Below are 22,918 nucleotides of genomic sequence, written 5' to 3'. Positions count from 1 at the left end.
TCTCTTCGCGGGTTGGAAGGTCAGACAGGCAGTTGCTTCTGTAAAAAACCGGACTAGTCAAATCTTTAGGTTAGGTAAGCGGACCCTGTGAAAAACGGAATATTGCTAGGAGATGTGACGTCGTATGCTCTTAATGTCGTAAATAGTGACCCGTCGAAGCCCGTGTGCTCTATGATAGTGACAGTAAGTTGTTCTCTGATTACTATACTTGCGGCTCTGCTCCCTCCATTTGGAATCATAGGCGTGAGTGTCAATGTCTGTGTATGTATAATCATCTGAGAACGTGAGCAATATAAACGCCCAACCATTTGGAAACATCTTTAAAAGGAAATCCATACTAATAGGTACCTATTATAAATGCGAAAGTAACTGTTGTCTGTTTATTACCTTTTCATGTTTAATTAAACTGCTGCATTGAACCAATTTAGATAAAATATGTCATGGAAGTATTTCGAGACCCAGAGAATTCATGAGACATTTTTTTTTATCCCGGCGATCACTCTTTAAGGGGAAGAGTTGGAAGAAAAATGCCGCGCGTGATAACTGAGGCCAACGCGAATAGAATCGCGTTCGGAATGTTAGTATTACTTACATAAAATATACAGCGTTCAATGTACTGTACTGTATAATTAGGGTAGTAATTAAACAAGCTTCTATTTAATAGCATTATTCGCATCTGAAAATCGAATTTGCCTTCTAAATTACTAAGACAGCCACAATCAACGCGCGTCTAAATAATATTATCTTAGCCAATAGTTATCTCCTAAGTAAGCCACTCTAAATATAACTCAACATGGTGGTTATTTTTTAGCATCTAAATTTGTGGCATGCATTCGAGTAGCTAACTTCTAAAATATTAATATACTGCATCAAAATAGTAATTCTATTAGCTTCAAATTTTATAACTCAATATGTTTAAAATGTAATACATCCTACATTAATTGATCCTCAAGTTTACCTAAAATTTTCATCAAATTCTATATTAAAGCCACTAATTTCAAGTACCTAGACGCTATTGGGGGAAAACAAAATTAAATACTTTTTTATTTAAAAATCTGTGTACTTATTATTAAAATACCATAATGAAAACGTACAGTTATGTAATTAAAAGTAGAAAAAAAACATTATTGAATAATTAACGCTGCTCGCGCTTTAGTTGGCCTTCCACGCTTTCTTTTCATTTCAAGCGGTTGTGCCTTAGCCTCTAATGGTGGCGTTACGAATTTCAGTCTGATTGCAAGGCCTACCACATGCTTACAGATGTATTTGCGTACATAGGCACTTCGTTTTCACTTTTAGACGTCATAATTAATTAATACTTATCGAAAACATCAATTTAATTACGCCGACACGCGCGAACAACAATAAACAAAACAAACACGGGAGGTAGGCACTCGTCTGCACATGAATCGAATGGCGCTCTCTGATTGGTGCAAATGGCCAGTCGCTGTCATCTCTCGCACTCCCGCCAAATCGTGCAGTGGCAATTTTCACGACAAACGAATATGAATTATTATTTTACGTGCTAAGTAATGATATATGATGTTGTCTATTGAAGCTTGAATTATTAAAAATAGAGGAGCTTGTATTGAAGCTGTAAAACGTAAAATGGTGATGAGTTGTAAAATCCGTGGCTGAGTTAGTAAATTTCGTGGCAAGGTATAAATCAGAAGGACAAATAAAAATAACAGTTGATCCATTTTTGATGCATTCTATACAATATTTAGTTGGCATTATAAAAAAGACGAATTAGTTTATTAGAGGCTATCTCATATTCCCGTTGCTTTTTTATTAAATGAGAAGTTTGAACACGTGGCCAAATAATAATTCTGCGGCTGGACTTATAATTTCTCGTATAATTATGTGACAAGTAATAGTAATCTTTCTCCTTATTACATATACAAATAATTTAATGAAATTCTATCAATTAAAAATGATCTAAAAATAACAATAAAAACAACACCAGCTTATTATAAATATAATACGTCTTCCAGCGTGCCACACTGAGACAGAGCGCCCAAAACGCTAGCAGCATTTCACCTTTGAACTGCCAGGCCTAATCTCTGCGCAAAAAAGCTGCCAGCTCTTGGATTGCCTGTTGCCTCAATGAGACGCGCCGAAATGTCACTGCAATTACTCTACAAACATTTTCTTTTATTTGCACTACAGGGCAATATAATAAATCGCATTCCAGAAGGTTCCTTTGGAAGATTCCGCACGTGTAGGGTTTGATACAGAAATAAACAGTTGTTAAAGTAAGAAGTCAAGGACAGAACTATTTCCTCCTTTTGTATGTTTTCGAGTCATTTTGTTACAAGTAGATTTATACGAAAGGGATGTTTAAGAATTTATAAATTTTCCTTGTTGACTCGTCCCCATTGCCTGCTTTATTCGACTTAAACATGCTCGCGATGTTGTTTGTAAACCAACCTGTCTGCCTACCCTTCCGGGGTACAGGCGTGATGCTTTACTTTGTTGTGTGTTAAAATTTCGGAACAAGTTTAGTGAGGCTGCAAATATATCATAACCTTTTCAAAATTATGAACTACGGGTCAATAGTGGTAAGCGCTGAAGGAGGGAAATCGTAGACCACGCCAGCGGCGAAGTGTTTGTTGCCGCGAGCTTATTGGCCGCCTCTATGTTTAGGCTACCAAGGGAGTTGGTGTTTTAGTGAAATAGAACACTAATGATGGATTATTCTAGAATCGAATGCAACTAAATATGTAATTTCGAAGCGTATTAACAAATTGTTCATTAGGCACAGAATTGCAAAGCTCGTATGCCTACATCATGACGTAACGGTTTTCCTTTCGTTATCAATTCAGTGGTTTCATGTAACCTGACATATTCCGCCCCAGTTCACTCTATTGACGGGTTGTCATTATTCGTAAAACGGATGGAATTTCCAATCGTAACCGACGCATGTGTTATGAAAATATTATTGTGGTGTAATGGAGTGTGATTTCAAGTACGTTTACAATACATCACTAATTTAAAAGCCACGCTCTTGTCAATGTAACTCTTCTCCATGCTACTTTTTAAGGTATTTTTCCTTAAAGAGTGGTATCCGACTCAACCGTACCGTGGTACAGTTTTTACCTAATAGTCTTGTTAGTCACATACTTCATTACATTGACCTAAATCTGCCAACCATTGCCCAATGGCTCAAATTAGCTTCAAAACATTTTTTCGATTCTGCTCCGCACCATCCTAATCCCCTGGTAGTTGCGGCTTCCTAATACATCCCGCTTAGGGACGGTACTGAAAAGTATCGGCGTCCGAAGAGCGTAATATACGATCCCAACAACCCGATTACTCTTGCCATAGAGGCAGCCAATCAGCTCGCGACACCAAACACTCCAGGACCCCGATACCGACCCCGTCGGCGGCGTGGTCGACGATTTCCCTCAATCAGCGCTTATCGCTATCGACCCACTAGGGTCTATTAATTCTTTCAAATATTTTTCCTCTCTGACGAGCCGAGGTTCGTGTCCAACTGGGACCCTCAGGCCTGTTGTCTTAAACGTTGTACCGGGTGAGAGCCTTCAGCGCTCCTCATTTGTCCGGCTAAGTAGTTAATGCCATCTGCGGTAAATCTACAATAAGTCACGTCAAAAAGAAAACATACTTCATTGATGAGGACCTCTGGATAAGATGCAGAGAAATTTTCGTCATCCAGTAAACTATCTAGATTTCGTTACTTTTTAGAGATAATCAAGCAGCTCCATCGAGACTTGGCTATTTTTTTACAGAATGTTTTTGGTGAGATAACATATAGGTACATACAGTAACAAAGTGTACCTACATCATACCGTAATAACTTTCCTTTCAATGTCAATGGATAGCATGGCAAAATCTGACAGGTCCGTCTATTGATACGGTGCTATAGGATCCGTCACTTCATAGCAAAGTTGACAGAGCAAATGGAACTTCAGAACGCACACGTTACTATTTAGGAAACCGTACTTCAAAAGAAAAATGGAGACCTCATAGGATCACTTCAAGACCCATTGTCTGAGGAGCGCCTGGGTCTATGTCTGCGATCTCTTGCTTGATGTCGTAAAAAAATAAGATGAAAAACGAAGAAGAGGAAAAACGAACACCTCATAAGATCACGTCAAAACCATTTGCCTTTGGGACGCATGGAAATATCAATTTGAAATTATCATCCAATACTTACTTGTGTCTACGGTCTCTTGATTGATACCATAAAGCTTCTAAATCAATACAATCCAATGATCTTCTAACCTTCTGCAGGGGAATCAAAATCTAGATTTCTTGACCTATGGTGGTATTAATAAACTAATCTCATCTTCGAGACTGCCCTCAAGATCATGTCAATGTCACAGTTCTTATATAAAAACAGGGCCTTGAGCATGATCTCGAAGGCAGTCTCAGCTGAGATTAGTTTATTAAGCACCTTTAGAATCAGGAAATTTGAAAAAGATGGTCTTACTAAAGGAAAAAATCCGAAATCCTTGGATTTTACACCATTTTACACTATTTGTTGTTACACCACAAAAAAATGTTTTTGCGATTACGAAGTTATTTACAATTAGTAGACTATTTAGACCTATGTCGACGTATGGACACTGTTCCGATGACAAAGGCACCCTTCCTTAGAAATGAATACTATCTTTAGTAATTTATAGCAAACTAGCTTTTGCCCGCGACTTCGTCCGCGTGGAAGGTTTTCCAACTAATTCCCGTTCCCGTGGGAATTTCGGGAATTCCTTTCTTAGTGCACCTCTACGGTACCTAAGCTACGTCCCTTCCACAAGTACCTACATTTAGCCGTTTAGGCTGTGCGTTGATATGTCAGTCAGTCAGTTTCTCCTTTTATATATTTAGATTTGTACGGCACCCTCGGTGCCCGCGTCACACTTGCACTTGACCGGCATTTTTCTATTATGAAAACGTTTTGTTTGTCATATTAATAGTGTGGTCTCTTCTCACCCAGGAGATGGGGGTTCTTCTCGGGAGTTAGTATGGTTTTGTTCGGGGACGTCATCGTTCTTTGATACACCCAAGGCATGTTGTAAAACTGAAAGACTCGTTCTCGGTCTATTGTGATATTAATAGACCGGATAAAGGGCTCAGTTGAGAACAATAGGACAAATAATACGAACAGTATCATAATATAAGCTACTTATACTGTACAGCCATCTTGACACCGAAAAACAAATCCGGCAAGATAATATTACCGAATATATTAACACAATACATTTATAATATCATGCTTTGTACCACGATCTGGTTCGGGTTCTATACCTGATCCTGGACATTGTCAAAATCACCTTTTGAGACTGACCTTTACTTCGATAGGACATTAATAGGTAGATAGACATTACAAGTTCAATTACCGGATTGTCCGAAAAAGTAGAATGACACTAGACCTAACACCTCTCATCCCTCTAGCATTATCCTGTTTTTCACAGGGTCCGCTTACCTAACCTGAAGATTTGACAGAACCGGTTTTTTACAGAAGCGACTGCCTGTCTGACCTTCCAACCCACGAACAGAAATCCAACCTAATACAGGTTAGGTCACATACCTCCGAAAATGCATTTCTCGGGAATGTGGGTTTCCTCACGATGTTTTCCTTCAGCGCTGAGCACGTGATAATCATTTATGGTCCAAACATGAATTCGAAAACAAATTCGACAATCATTGGTTCGCTTATATAATGGTCCATCGTGTTAGAAGGGATACAATTCCTCTATTAGGGTTTACTAACATGTCATGTAAGCAGATGAATTGGGGCCTTTGGCGGCTCAATAATAACTATGACACCAGGGTTAATGAGGTTGGTATTCCACCTCACAACCCACACGATAAGAAGAAGAAGCAGAATGTATTTATTTTGTTCTTACCTAATACTCAGTAATTAAGTACCTTCTTCAGGTGTCTTCTTTTGAACATGACAAATTAAATACTTCAAGGATTTCAAGGGTTTGCGGTTCCGGCCAGAAAAGTTTCAACTTTGTAACTAAGTTTCAAAGTGACGATCCTGGGGTATCATAAACCTCTTTTTGTTGGGAAACCTTTGAAATGATGTTTCCTACTTTGAATTTATGATGTTCGAGAAGTTTCAAGACAGGGTTGATCTTAATGTTTTAAGCTCCAGTAGTTTAAGTTACAGTGTGCTAAACAAAGGAAAACATGAAACAGTAGGACTAGGGCCCTGTGCTGGGAGGTTTTCTGGCCACGTCTTTCCCTCAGAGTTACAGATTCCGATGTGGTAGTAGTTTTACAGCTTGTTACATAATATGTAATTTTTTTTTGACGTTCAAAAGCGCTAACTTTGTAAGCCAATTTTGAAAAATAATTATTTGTGAATTTTGAATTTTAAAACCACAACAACAATATTAAAATCGTTAAAAATCATATTATAACAAAAATGTTTCACAAAGAAGCATCATTTTTAAGCGTGTATCATTTATCGTGGATGACTTTTCTAATTGACGTACTTATCTGTAATTTTTTTTGCTAAAGTGATTTGTGTCTGACTGCAAAAAGTGCAAATCAGATTCGCCAAAAATTGCAGATATGTCAATTCGCGACATCGACGACGATATTAAAGATATTCGGCTCTATTAAACCTTCCGTTAAATCAGAGCATTCTAAGATAGTAGCATGTGTTGTACCCCGATACCGACCCCGCGGGCGTGGTCGACGATTTCCCTCATTCAGCGCTTATCGCTATCGACCCACTAGGGTCAATTAATTCTTTCAAATATTTTTCCTCTCAGACGACGCCCTGAGCCGAGGTTCGCGCCCAACTGGGCACCCTCAGGCCTGTTGTCTTAAACGTTGTACCGGGTGAGAGCCTTCAGCGCTCCCCATTTGTCCGGCCAAGTAGTTAATGCCATCTGTGGCAAATCTACAATAAGTCACGTCAAAAAAAAAAAAAGGCATGTGTTGTTGGGACAGGCTAAAGTTTCTCTGACATAAAATGTCCTGTAACTTCCAATCTTCAATTTCAGTGCCTGGTGAACCTTTCAGCTATGTTAATGACTTCGATTATCCCCTGGCCAGCTCAACATTCAAATTCGATCCCTTTGAGAAACGCTAAACGCGACGACATACCAAGTTTATCGCTCGTGATACTAATAGTGATTGATACACACACACATAAACTCACGCCTATTTCCCACCGGGGCTATGGAATTCCACTTGCTTCGATCCTGAAACACATCTCTTGCTTCCTCCACATTCATCAATCGCTTCATATACGCACGTCGCATTGATTGATCTGGCCACTATAACCGCCTCGCGAGTACTTAGCTGCGAGCTTTGCTTTGTACCCATACATTCTCATACGAGGTATGGTAGAACCGTTTAGAACTGTGTTGGTCGATCTTAAACAACCCTAATAATAAGCTAATAATAGGGATACAAGAACTACTTGAGAAATGTGAATGTCACGATCGCGTTGAGTGAAATAAACTACTCAATATAGATGATTTCAGACCAAACGATTTAGTTTATAACGAGCCGAATGACTTATTGTACGTTGGCCTTAGATAGCATTAAAAAAAATTGAATAATAGTTTGAGAGACAAGGTTACATTCTGCTTTTAAATAGCCACCATCAAAATGATATAAACTGTCAATGTAATCGTCAATTATATGTAAATTGTTGTGTGTGGAAATAAAAAAAAAATATTAGTATTAACTACTTGGCCAAATAAGGAGCGCCGAGGACTAGGTGCCAACTTGTGCGCGGACCACGGACGACGACGACGCTCGAATCCGAGAGGAATATATTTCGCAATAAGGGCTAAAAGTTGCGAAATGTCGTCGACATCGCAGTTCTTAAGTGTTTGTTGTCGCAAGCTGATTGGGCGCCTCTGGCTATGGCTTTAGTCATTACAATAACTTCAGAATAGATACAGACTTACTGGGGCACTGTTAAGGTAGATGGTTATTAAACGTTAGGACACTGACCGCGCTAGTATTTTGATAGTCTTTACTCCAATATCGAAGTGACTATGGCCTTTTTCATTCAGCCTAAGCAACAAAGTACAGTATATTTCAGAGTAGGTGCCTTAGTACTTGAGCCTAACATCCATTTACTTGACGACCATTCTTGACACTTGATAGAGCTGCTATTGTCTACCGTTGTGTAACAAACAATGCCCGTTGCTAGCGGAAGTGTCTTGGGAAATTACCAGCACACGCTACTTTAACCACTATAACGGTCTGTATACGTTCCACTATTGGGCACAGGCCTCCCCTCAATCTGCCGGAGAGTATACTCCACCACGCTGCTCCACTGCGGGTTGGTTGCGCATGTTAAGTCGTTGGTCCCGGCTATTAGTCCTTAAAAAAAAGCAAGTTCCTAGTCATGATTCACTAATTAATGTCTAACAAATAATGTTTCTTTATTTTGTATCATTTTTTGTTTCTTTTCGGGAATACAAGCGTGCTCCTATGTTTGTGCGTTAATTTTTTTTTTACCGAAACATTTAAAAATCTTTTTGGCACATCTCTAGAAGTAGAACTAAGATAAGATAAGATATTTATTGCATTCCTGATGTTTTACAGAGGTCTTAAAAATAAAAGAAAGTACAAACAGGAATCCTGTACGGCCCTACAACAGCTTAAAAAAAGAAAAAATAGTAAAGATTATGTTAAAAAATAAAATAAAAATAAAAGATAGGTACATTTACAATTATCAGTATTTCATAGATTCGTTAAAAAACTCATGCAGCGTATAGAATAATAATAATAATAATAAAACACTTTATTGCACACAAATTCACAAAACATTTACAGGATAAACTTATTCTAAGGTGGGCAAAGGCGGCCTTATCGCTAAGAGCGATCTCTTCCAGACAACCTTCGGCAGAGGATATAGTACACTTGTACAGCTGCAGTGTAGCGCGCAAAAAAGTAAAATAAAATAAGAGAAAGAAAAAATAAATAAATAAAAAATATATATAAATATATATATATATATCACTATAAATATATACATACAATGTTTCAATATATACATAGAATGTTTTCAGAAAAACACCTGTGTGACAGGTTAATTCTGAATAAGTAGTTATATACTACGTATCTTGTAGGAGTATCACGTTCAGCTGCTTGTGTTCCCGGGCATGTCGTAAAAACCGACAGAGGGATTGCGTCCTCTAACATAATGGACTAATGTTATGGGCGATAGGCTGATCCCTTATCACCATAAGGTTCATCATATCCATCTTAGGATTTCGTATCAACAGTGGCTGCAAGTTGTCTTTGATTACTTGTGGCTCTGCCCACCCCATTTGGGATTACGGGCGTGAGTTTATGTGTGTGTGTGTTGTAGGAGTATGACACTGATTCATATGCAGTTCTGAAATTGCATCTATGTCGTGGTAATAAATTCGCTTGCGTGGTGAATTGTAAGGTATCGCCTACGTTCGAAGCGCGGCCGCGGATAGCCTACTTTCCGAATTCGACTTTATGAGTTTAAATTCATGTTTGGATCATATATAAGTGATATCACGTGTTTTCCAGGATTTGTGCACGGGTAATGGAAATAAGCTCGCCACATATTAGATGGGACTTAAACATAGCTGGTGAGGAGTGGGTGTTTATACTATACATCTCTTCTGCCGATCTTCTTCTTCTATCATGTGGATTGTGAAGTTGATTACCAACCCCATCAACCCTGGTGTCAGGGTTATTACTGAGCCGCCATAGGCCCCTGACATGAGTCATGTAGCGAGTACTAACTTTCATCAGTAAGTAGTAACCGGGACCAACGGCTTAACGTGCCTTCCGAAGCACGGATCATCTTACTTTTTGGACAATCAGGTGATCAGCCTGTAACGTCCTAACCAAACCAGGGATCACAAAGTTATTTTTGTGATTTGTCCCCACCGGGATTCAAACCCAGGACCTCCGGATTGTGAGCACAACGCTCAACCACTGGACCACGAACGCCGTCTGCTGCCGATGAAAATTATGTTATGTCATCTTAATTTGTTACTCCGCTGACAATGTCGCGACATGTACTGATTATGTTAAAAAAATAAATAAAGAAAAAAAATCATTACTATTATTCATTATTGTAAATAAAGATTTTTACAAATAAACAAACAACTATACATCTCTGCCTACCCTTTTGGGGATATAGGCGTGAAGCTATGTTATGTTGCTGTTTTTAATGACGATATTCTTAGAAGCTACACCGACAAGAGCGTGGCTCTGATTATCCATGGTTGTATCCGAACAGTGAACAGCTTGTCGCTAATCGCTACATCTTCAGACAGAAACAGACCCTTGACGATGCACGTGTATGTTTGAAAGAGACAGCAAGGTCGAGGAAATTCTCTGATTGAATTCTTGGAGACTAGTTTTAAATGTAATTGATTATAATAGCGACTTCATTTCTAAGGAAGCGTAATTGGATCAAATTATGTTCTTTTTTCAGTTATACTTTTAAAAGAAACCTTTTTCTATTATTCCGTTACAGTAGTTAATGGAATTGAAAGGATGTCACGCCAAAATCAACCCTCTTTTTTACTTTTTGAGAATTTTATCATATTGTAAACGTATCAAGGTTACTGTCGACTTTGTAAATTGGCTCTCTATTGAGTCTCTCCGGTCACGCGTATTTTATCGGAGTAACTTAATGCCACCTAGTGCCTATCACTAGATAGTTCTAATACTGACTTCTGAAGATTAGCCAGCCTAAACTCATCTCTTGATCCTCCTCTACTGTCTGTGAGATATTAGACACTAGAATAAGCAAATTGAAGATGTTTTATTTCCATGAGACGCTCAGGATTATTTTTAGAAATAACAACCCTATTATCAACTTCCACATTAATGCCACCAACTTGTAAATTATCCGAAGTTATGACGGGATTTGCTAAAAACCCTTACTTAAAGTTTTTGATTGACTGCTTCTACCCCGTTAATTTATGTTATAATTATAGCCACTGAGAGAAACGTTTCATATGGCACGTGTATTGTCAGCTTTACACTGCGTTATATATTGCGGTAATTGAGTTAACCCGATATAAAAGGAACCTGCCTTTCGAGGTCTATACGGCCCCTGGGAACACGCGTTTTTGACCGCTTGCTCGGCGGTGGAGAAGCTATACCCTCCTCCCCCGAGGATGAGGACAATTCTCCATCGCCTTCCTCGCCCCAAGACGGAGAGCGTCGATCGGCACTACTATGTCCTGCCGACCGGTCTCCATCCGAAGCACCGGCGCCGCAACCTTCATCTCCTGACACTGAATTATTAATTACTCATTGCACTAACATTATTCCTGGTGTCAGAGTTATTATTGAGCCGCCAAAGGCTCCTGACATGGCTCATGTAACGACTACATACTTACATCAGTAAGAAGTAATCGAGACCAAGGGCTTAACATGCCTTCCGAAGCACGGATCATCTTACTTTTTGGACAATCAGGTGATCAGCCTGTAATGTTCTTACTAAACTGGGGATCACAAAGTGATTTTGGGATTAGTCCCCACCGGGATTCGAATCTCAACAGTGGTTGAGTGTTGGGCTCAATTTTGCGACGGAAAATTCATCCCTCAAAGTTTTCGTTACGATGTCCCTAACTCCCTGTATACAAACTGAAACTGCATAACAACTCACAAGACTGACCTGACTGGCCAATTGCAGTTTTAAACTCAAACTTTCCTGTGCAAAGAGGAATAGCTGAGGGACTGATGACTTAATCGAACTTCTCTCGTATTTCCTCCATTTACTGTTTCAATCCGATTGGCACGACACGGCCAGATTCCAGTTGCTTCTTATAACATGTTTTATATGTTTCATTTTTGTTTTATTTGAACGTGTGGTAAGAGCACAGTATAAGACACACATGACACATACATACACACACACTCACACACACACACACTATCACATCATGTGACATGTGTGTGTGTGATGTACTTGGGGGTACGTAGGACATAAGAGAATAATAATATTCTCTTTAATTTTTGACGTGCCTAATTGTAGGTTTGCCTTATATGGCGTGAACTACTTGGCCGGACAAATAGAAAGAGCTGAAAGCTCTCACCAGGTATAAAAAATAAGGCAACAGACCTAAGGGTGCCCATTTGGTCACGAACTTCGGTTAATTCTCTATTCTATGCCGGGGGTGAGGAAAAAAATGCGTTGAGCTTACCTTTTGTTAAATATTTCATTTGCGACGTGGTAAATAAAATGTATAATTATGTGGATATGCTACAGCCTGGGTTATATTGATTTGTAATCTATTACATTGTCTGTTATTAACAGATGAATAAATAAAATAGGTATGTATTGTTAGCATCGCAGCTATGTTTTTTTTTTTCATAAAAAATCGAATAATGTCGGTGGTCTTTTTAAACGGATGAAGGGCGTAACCCCGTATATATTAAATATATAATGTGAAAAAGAATTTGTAATTTATGATATAAGTACAGAATTTATGAATTTTTTAATAAAGAAACGTGTAACTCTGAAAAAAAAAAGTTGGAGGTAATAAACGATTAAGGGATTACATTATGGTTCTCTTTAACATAGGGTTCATCGTTACCATTTTCGAAATTCGCATCAGAAGTGGCTGCAAGTAGGCCTCTGATTGTAATCCTACCACCCCAATAAGATTACAGGCGTGAATTTATGTATGTATATAAATCTAGTAAAGGCCGCAAACCGCCCAGGTATTCTAGGTGTCTAGGCTAGAATAATAAAAGGCTTAGAATTACTTAGGCTTCCCAGCGCGGAAGGTAGGTATTATTTGCGTAAGATTTCATCGTCATTTTATGGTTTCATAAACCCTTTCATTCGATATATTGTTTGCTAAAGCTGTGGGATATATCTTGGCTTTTATTGCTTGCCGTTTGAGAGTTCGATTTGATTGGATTATTGATTATGTTTAGAAAAGTAAGATTAAAAGCGATAAAAAGGTCATTAGTTTGTCACTTGATGATAATAATGTAATTCTTCTTCTTCTTCAATCGTGTGGGTTGTGAGGTGGATTACCAACCTCATTATCCCTGGTGTCATGGTAATTATTGAACCGTCAAAGGCCCCTGACATGGCTCATGTAACGAGGTACTTACTTACATCAGTAAGTAGTCACCGGGACCAACGGATTAACGTGCCCTCCGAAGCACGGATCATCACAAAGTGATTTTTGTGATTAGTCCCCACCGGGATTCAAACCCGGAACCTCCGGATCGTGAGAACAACGCTCAACCACTCGACCACGGAGGCCGTATAAGGTAATTTATATAATACTAATAATATAAATATTTGTAGTTAGGTACCTATTACGTGACCACGCAGTGATACCCAAATACCAGGTATATTAAGCGCGAGAAATCATTGCGAGCGTGAGTGTACGGTCACGAGCATTAATATGTATACACTTTGGTACCATGTCACATTAACTCTTTTGACAAGTTGAACTGTAAGTCGCACTAAATGTCAAATATGTTAGTCCGACAGAGTCCTAAAGTGGGTACATTATATTGCTCATGACTGTACACGCTCGTAATGCTTGAGGGGACAGATCCACAAATAAGTAATCGGGAGATTACTTCGTTACTTTTGACATGAAGTCCTGAGAAGGATATTATGATGAATCTTATCAATAAGAATGTGTTATATGAACCAACTATAAATAATACCTACCTGTTATTTTAGGATCACGACTACCTTATAAAGCAGTATATAAAGCGAAGGATGGTAGTAGGGCTGGTAGAGGATGACTAAATTGAAGATGTCCTTAGAAAAGGTTCAGTATGATCTACTCTGAACCGGCGTGCGTGTATGAAACAATTGATGAATGTGGAAGAAGCAAGAGAAGTGTGTCAGGATCGAAGCCAATGGAATTCCATAGTCTCTGCTTACCCCGGTGGGAAATATGCGTGAGTTCATGTATGTATGCATGTACTACCTTATCATCATCAAGTGACAAAGTAACCAATAACAAAGCAACTTGTTTTATACTAGTTAGAGCGCATTTTTTCTGTTATTTATACCTACATAAATAACCTACATGACAGTCAAACACATAACTCTCCGTTTTGCTTCGCCGCGGTCGGGTACCATCCATGTTAAAGCCACCAACCATATTTTGCAATAAAGAAAATTTCAGATTCTCATTCTGAATGGAAATGTCACAAATCTCTTTTAAGCTTACTGTGATTGGACAAACAAAATCGATACTCAAACAACTTCGCTAGGAATATGAAAATGAGTAAAAAAGCGGTAGGTATTTGTGTTCTTACAGCGAACAACCAATTAGGGCCTTAGGGCCATTTTAGCATGAAGTTTGTTTCTAAATTCAAATTTTGAATTCGAATTTTGAATAACAAATTCAAAATTCGAATTCAATGCTAAAAAAAGTATAAGTAAACCAATATCAGCCAGAAACCAACTTGCAATTTGGTATTGAAATCGATTGATTCGGTAAGCTGTGGGTACTTAACTTAGTTGTTTTTTTTTACCTAATGGCTGTACGTCTGACTTCCCTTGACTCTGACTTCTCTGACTTGACTTGGGATGTAGTCGTGAGCTTATGCTATGTTATCATCTAATTATGTTCGGGCTAATCTTAAAAAAAAAAAATATTTATTCATAAAAACATAACAAAGTTCGCTGACGAGACTTCCCAGTAAGTAACAGTAGTACTTGTGTTGGGAATGACTCGCAACCTCCCTTTGGATGGCACAATCGGAGAATAATAAAATAAAAACTAGAACTAATAAAATAAAAACCAACTTAAAACTAGAAACAAGAGTGTGTGTGTGTGTGTGTGTGTGTGCGCGTGTGGTGCGTGCGTGTGAGCTGCTATAAAAGCAGCTTCCACTAACTATACACGTTTGAGCGATGATGGTGGGTGTGGCACCCACCTACCTGCAATCACCTCGTGTGTATTCTACACAAAAACAGACAGACAATGAATTCTTAGTAGGATTCCTTCAGTTTCTTCATAAGTCAACATATGTAGCCATTCCATCTTAAGGACCACTGACCGGATTTGCAGATGATTTTTACTGTAATGAAGTATGTGTCTAACAAGACTACGGTTGAGTCTGTATTTTTATAATTTAAGGGACTTTCCAGGTTATGTTTCCCAAAAGAAGTTAGTTGCCTTCGTTTAACCTACTAATTTCATGCATAACAGATATATGCATCTTTTAACTATGTTTTTTGGTATAAATGATGACCCTTGTTATTATGTATGTGTGTATGTTATTATACCCAGGCACAACACAGCTTCTACCTATTATCATCATCATCATCACCAGTCCATTAACGTCCCCACTGCTGGGGCACGGGCCTTCCCTATGGATGGATAGGGAGAACGGGCCTTAAACCATCACGCGGGCCCAGTGCGGATTGATGGTTATTAACGACTGCTAATGCAGCCGGGACCAACGGCTTAACGTGCCTTCCGAAGCACGAAGGAGCTCGAGATGAAAACTTTTTTTTTTGTGGTCACCCATGCTATGACCGGCCTTTGCGAAAGTTGCTTAACTTCAACAATCGCAGACCGAGCGCGTTTACCGTTGCGCCACCGAACTACCTATTATCATACTTACTGATAAAAATAAAGAGAAGCAACATAATTAAACCTATACAACGCCATCTATATTTAGGGTACGTAGCCTGGAAAGTTATTAGCAGAACGTAGTGGGTAGCTCATTGGGGCGGGCTAACCTATAAAATGCTACTTAGGTTCTATGATGATCTTGTGACGTAGCGAGTAGGCGCCGCTACTTCAAAAGCGCACCCCTATGCCGTGCAGCAGCAGTATCAGTACTGGTTGGAGGCCGAGGACTCTAGTAGGGCTCTAGCTAGAACATCACCGATTGAGAAATTGGTCGGTGTACTGCGGAACGGAAGGCGATTGGGGCAACCACCGTTCTACATGCCCTATCTATGGAGTAATAACGATTACTCCAACGAGAAGAGCGCAGCTCTTAAATAAAGAGAGAGAAAGCCTGGAAAGTAACTCATTCCCGATCTAAAACTGGAACACTGTATCCACGGTTCATTGTTCTTGCGGGCAGTAAAAGTCTTTTGTTTTAATTACTTGGAACCTACACTGGCAAATACGTATCTACCTTAAAACTAGTCTACCTTATAAAACAGCTGGAAATTTTAAATAAAATCCTTGTGTGTGTTTAGTGTGTAACCAATGTCCACCAGTAATTATAATCATAATCGATAAATAATTTATTTGCAAGAACACAAAGTTAAAGATCTTATTCTAAGTAAAACAGTGCATGTATTCAACCTGTAAGTAGGTGTGCAAATATTGATATTATTATTATGTATGTCGTTTCTATCTCGGGCCTATGAAGTCCCGGACTTTTGGAAGGCGTGTGTTTGGCCGAAGCCAACACGTAAACAATTTAAATGTTGTGTGACACCAACCGGCGATTATTAATAGACTTATTCCTAAAGTTAAAGAATTCATTGAGACTATAAAACACATATTATAATATCCATTTATTATCCATTAGGTGGTGAAGGTCGCGGGAAGCTGTTGGATGCGGGCAGCGCGGGACCGATCGTCGTGGAGATCCTTGGGGGAGGCCTATGCCCAGCAGTGGGCGTCGTACGGCTGATGATGAATATCCATTTAGTTAATTCATGCTTAAATTCTTTTATATATAATCGCTTTAAATGTTACATATTTTTTAATAAATATATAAATTTGTAATCTAAGACAACTAGCAGCTACTGTTGATGCGAAGTCCTAAGATGAATATGATGAACCTAATGGTGACAAGGAATCAGCCTGTTGCCCATAAAAATTGTCCATCATGTTAGAAAGACATAAGCTGTTTGTCGGATTTTACGACATGTTCGAGAAGACTAAACGGATATCTTGGTTAGAATAACATTTTGTAGTTTTTTGTACCTAAGGAAGATCTTTACATACAACAATGTATACACAGGAAACCAAATATTCTTGAATCAAAAGACACAAAAAATCACTTTTATGTGAAACTTAGAACTAAACGTACCTTTTCAATCGCGAAACATTTTTCAAAACAACACCCAAGTACAGTCCCGAACTTAACGGCTACATTCACTAAACACTTACAACAACAATGACCGACTAAATATTTAATTTAGCAAACTGACTAAATTTTCACTACACTACAATATTGCTACTAAATTAAGCTAAAATCACTGCACATGGTAAAGTTTTTTGTTTATTTTCAGTGATACTTCATTTTTGTTTTATAAGTTATTTCTGCGGGTGTAGTGGTAACACTGCACGCCTCGGGAAGCGACCGCGCTAGTCTGCTTCAGAACAAGGGAGGTTGTTTGTTTGGCTTTGTGCGCATGCGCTGTTCCCGGCCACCGTTCGAAAACTAAACGCGGAGCTGCCAAAGAGTGCTGGTTAAAAACGTTTATTTATTTTTTTATATGTAAGTATCTAGTTTGCCTCGGATTGCACTTAGTGAGTATTTGAATGGATTTACTTCTTCGCCGTCGTCAAGTTATATTATAAGGTTCTTTCAGCACGCTACTTAATTGTGGGTTGATCGAGATCTTTGGGCCTAATCCATTCGTCAAAGATTTTAACACAACCGGCATCTGATTAAAGCACGGTTATATATATCTACATATAGACTGATTGGTATCATTCAATAAGCACAAGTGGGGCCTTAGCCAAGTTGCAAAAATAGTGACAGTGTATATAAGTAGTAATAAGTATACTTTTAAGTGTATTCTTATCACTGTCACTTTCGTTTTTCGAAATTGTTACCAACTTGGTTAACCCCACTGGATTACGGGTTCCTAAATCAACAAAAGTTTAATAGTTACGTCAAAAAAACCCAAGTAACCAGATTTTAGTAAATTATTTTTATTGCAATGTAGTAGGAGTTATTTTGATGTGCCGTGTATCATGATAGAATTTTAAAATATGTAGCGAGTGGTGTTTTCTGAATTAAATAAAAAAAAATGAGACGTATTGGAATTTAAACTATTACCTAAGTATATGTATTTGCTGTTGTGGGATATTGTTCTCAGCTGAATGAGGATAAAAACTACCCGATTTTTTCCGCCAGGTGTCGCTACTATTGAGTGTTCTTAAATTTTGACAGTTCCCCATACCATCTGAGTAAACAACCATTATTGTTTTGGTTATTTTTACACTATAACTCTTTGCGCAGCGTTTAACTGCAAAATGATAGTGTTATAGTTAGAAAAAACTTAGAAAAACTTATTTTCAATAATAAACTGCCTTTTTCTAACTGGCTGCTTTTCTTTTATCACTCCACGTTGCTCCACATTACCAATTTATTACGATTTTTTAGCTGGGCAGTATAGAGAACTATCAAAATTTAGGAACATCCAACGGAGCTGCCGCCTACATTTCAGCTTGGTTTTATCCTCATTGTAGTGCTATGAATTATTTAGTTTAGTGTAGTTTGTTATTGTTTTCTTTGAGGTGTATTTTATTGACTTTATGCTGGACTTGGCTGTAACATTACCCACATAATCGGGACACACTCGGGGCACAATCTAAACATACCAGGGCTGAGACCAAGAGGACGACCAGAAACAAGATGGGCGGATGTGGTCAAAAAGGACCTGTGTATGTGCAATGTCTCCGAGAACGACACGTCCGATAGAGCGAAGTGGAAGAGAAGTACGAAGAAGGCAGACCCCACCATCAGATGGGAATAATAAATGCCAAGGAGAGAGAGATTACCCACATAATCGGGAGGTCTTCTTTTTACGTGGTCTTCGTTTGAACGAAGCCTGGTCTCTTGTAACTTTTCGCAGATGTCACGCCGATATATCGCCGTTCTATACGTAGTATTGTTCTTTATTCTATGATACGTAGTTTCTCTAAGTACCGGAACGGGCATTGCCTGTCTGGTCACAATCGGTTCAATACTCTCGAGTTTTAAGCCCAATGCCCATAGAGGCGGCGGCGAGAGCGTTTCTGGAAAGTTCTTTTTGTAATAGTTTTTATTTAAATTTCTATGTACGCGTTTCGCCGAGGCTTTCCATGACAGTCCGGACACTCCATACTAAAATTTTGTTCTTGGTTTGCGTACAGTCCGCGCGCGCTCTCTAACTCCTTAACAGTGGCCCCCATTGGGGAGGTTTGACGTGAATCAAGCTCGTATTGGTGCGGAGCGGAAAGTGTCCCTTCTATAATATTGATTATTCTATGATTTCTTACAATTGCATATTTTCCGTTCTCCGGCCCGCAAGGCGATACCGCCTCTGTGTATTGAGCTTATAATTTAGGTACGTTTCTGAAGTTTTGATAATTTATTAACAGTTTTAACTTGACAGACAAAAGACAACTTTTTGTAAAATTCAATTATTTTGCAGAGTTTAGATAACTTGTAGTATCTCTTGGTTTATTGTAGCATACCTACCTATAAGTAATTAAATGTTTTTACACTTGACTAAACTATTACCTATAATAATAATAAGTATATCGCGTTAGATAAACCGACATGCCTGAGTGAAAAAAAAAACAGCATTAAATTACAAGGAAGGTACCGAAGTATTACAACAATATTATAAATGGAAAATAAATATACGGTTTGAAACACTGACGATATATATTTGAAAATCATAAATCGAAATTAAGATTTTTTTCCAGTTAAGTAAGTACATAATATATTTATTGTATTTCTAATACAATAATAATAAGTAGGTAAGTACGTATTATTTCTTTCAGCAGAAGGCTAATCTTAGAGAAACCTAACGTATCGTAATAGTAATAATCCGAAAAAATCCGTTGGGATTATCATAGAGAATTGGATTTTTTGATATTTGATATTATTGATACTTGATATTATTGTTCTGTTTGTGAGGCTAGGTTCTTCCCAAAATGAAGGATTATCTTCATGGGAGATGCGGTGGTAACTTGTTACTATTATGGTTCGTCGATCGAGGACTCAACCAAAAAAAGTGCGTTTAAAAAATCTTTATATTATGCCTCTCAATACTTCATTTATTTGTTCCCCTGTAGTACAATGAGGTGTAGGCCTCTGGCCTCAAACATCTGCTTTAAACGATGTAAGTATGACATCATTGTCTTGAAGTGGTGCACTGTTTCTCATGGCTCATCTTCCTAGCATAGTTCCATTTTCACAGGGTCCGCTTACCTAACCTGAAGATTTGACAGGACCGGCTTTTACAGAAGCGACTACCTGTCTAACCTTCCAACCCGCGAAGGGAAAACCAGGTTAGGTATACCTCCGAAAATGCATTTCTCGGGAATGCGGTTGACTGTTTTTTATGACTACGCAAGCCAATTTTGGAGCGGCAAATTCTGCCGCCCGCTCTGCAGGAGAAGCCTACGACAGGTGGAATATTATCGGCTTGATGTAATTTCATTCTCCTAAACGTCAAAGTCTGACCACTTTAAAACTGCTCTTTCAGTGACGTGTAATATTAATTTCTCAAGTCTTTAACCTTTTAAAGTTTCCATCCCACTTCTAGTCTTCTATGCTACTCGATAGCTCTCATAATAACTTGAAGTGAGCTCTTGTATACGTCTAGAGCGCCAAAGTATTAATCCAGCGATAGTTAGCTTCTTGGGCTGTCGTTAGTATTTATAGTCACCGCACTACATTATTGCAATACCTAGTTAGTTAAAAATATCAAGTAAGTAAGTAAGTAAGTATAAGTATATATATATATATATATATATATATATATATATATATACATATGATCACGCCTATTTCGTGGATAAGCAGAGATCACAAAGTTCCACTTACTACAATCCCCAACTTTCTCTTCATCCACTATCATCAAAAACTTCATGCACATTTTGAGTCTTACTTCTTTGCGAGTCGATGGCGATCGATATTAAATTTTTGCTGACCAGTTATTGGCCACGCTTTCGGGATTTTGAGTAATTCTGGTTCAAGGTTACCATCGATAAATCTGTCTAAAATAAATTGACTGACTACCAACTTAATACTGATAATATCTTTGATAATAGCTTTTAAATAACTATTAAACATAGTATTATGTTACTGTTACACGGAAATAATACACTTTTACGAAAGTTGTCAGTATTATGTATAGGTTATTTGTATCAATTTAATATGAAAGCGAGGCGTTGCGTGTTATCCACACGAATAACACGTATTGCTGTGAAGGTAAATTGTTATCATGACATGAATTTATACGTGAATATTTTAAGCTAAGCCTGGATAGAGTGAATGCTCTATTTTTCACAGGGAAAAGAGGCAATGTACAATGCTGTGCAATTTGTCAATCAATAACCGCTATTCGGCGACGAGATTCGTATAGCTAAACCTTTAAATAGAAGTCTATAAGTTACATAATTATAAGTGGGACATATGTCAAATAGCAATATGGCTTTTTACCCGACCCCGGCGAAACAAAACGAGGGTTATGTGTTTGACCGTTATGTATACATGTACGTGTGTATGCACGTCTGTTCCCATCTAACTTCTGAATCACCTGTCATAATTTAACAAATGTGATGTCATTAGAAGCGTCTTGACTGTCCGGTGGTTCTAGGCTTTGTGGTGTTACGCTATATTCAATATGACGCCCTCTAGAGGACATAAATTGAGGACGAAAAATATTTTTTTTCGAATATCTGTTTGTTGGGTGTTCAACGTAAGGGCTTAATTTGCACATTTCAAATATATACATATCACTAGCTCGGAATAATTTCATAAAATATACCTATTTTCTTGTTTCATGCTTTTTAGAACGTGATTTTTCCATTTTAGTTTTCAAACTTATATCTTTATTTAAAACATGACATAATCATATTTTTCTTATAATGTTAATCTGTTAAATATTTAAACATTGTCGCCTTGGGACTCTACCTGTAGACAATGTTTTTGTAAAGTTTAGAAATAAATGAATTTGAAATTTGAAGACAAAATGCTCAATAAAGTAATTAACCCTGTACATTCAGCAGATAAAATTTAGACATCAAAATACTTGACTAAAATAACATTTATGACAAACGATTCTCTCATTTTCCACTTCAGTAAACATGGCGTGTCAAAGTTTACATGACAAATGACGACAAACAACTTAATCTGTAAACCGTAGCAGCGTAGCGACGTAACACCGTAGCACACTTGGCGCTACGCCAGGGGTCGACGACCGCGTAGCCGTCTCCGAGCAATATAAAAGTTCTTCCATCGAACTTATGGCTGGACTTGCGGCAGTTAACAAGTTCATTCCCTCTTAGAAGACACAATTGGGTTATCATTGGGATGAAGTGGGTCGTAACAGTTTTTGCAAGCAGTTGATACGTGGTTTTGTTTTGGTTGAAACGTAAAAGCTACACTTTTATATCATTCAAAATTAAGACTGTGAATCAAATCAAATCAAATCAAATCAAATATACTTTATTGCACAGAACTAGAATTTCAACAATCAGACATAACACATGAATACAGTACAATTTGGGCGGCCTTATTGCTCTAGAGCAATTTCTTCCAGGCAACCAACAAAAGGAAACAAACATTAGAATGAACATTAGATGTGAAGTAAAATAGCAACATGTTTCTCTTTTATTTACCTACACTACACTATATTAGTAATTGATTTATTTAGTGGGTGGGCTGTCATTATTGACTCAATATAAAATGATTAATATTTTTTTTATATCACAAGCGCGGTACAATCTTTCTTAACCAATAAAACTGACCTCAATTTTGTAAGTCTGCAAAACGAGGGAATCTTATTACAGTAATAAATAAAATGGGATATATATCACACGTATAGGGTTCATTATTTCCACTTCCGACAGGAAGGCGGAAGCCAAACAAACACAACCCAACGCGATCAAAGTAAGTAAACATATATTGAATCACAGGATTTTATTACGTTTAGCTTCTAAATTAAAAGGTCGGGTCATCAAAAATGAGACAGAAAAACGCGTTGTTTTTTGTTACTTAT

General features: G+C 38.0%; 1 protein-coding gene across 1 annotated transcript in view; it reads right to left on the bottom strand.

Moving 5' to 3' along the window:
* LOC126370007 (sodium bicarbonate cotransporter 3) overlaps positions 1 to 17,244 on the bottom strand; it is a 109,602-nt gene extending 92,358 nt beyond the window's left edge. The window contains exon 1 of the mRNA XM_050014637.1: positions 16,999 to 17,244. The gene's annotated coding sequence lies outside the window, so the exon portion shown is untranslated. The remainder of the gene's footprint in view (positions 1 to 16,998) is intronic.
* Positions 17,245 to 22,918: the final 5,674 nt, after the last annotated feature.

The sequence above is a fragment of the Pectinophora gossypiella genome, chromosome 1, assembly GCF_024362695.1.
Source record: "Pectinophora gossypiella chromosome 1, ilPecGoss1.1, whole genome shotgun sequence".
Lineage (NCBI taxonomy): Eukaryota > Metazoa > Arthropoda > Insecta > Lepidoptera > Gelechiidae > Pectinophora > Pectinophora gossypiella.
The sequence above is the reverse complement of the archived record's forward strand: the minus strand, read 5'-3'. Positions and strand labels throughout refer to the sequence as shown.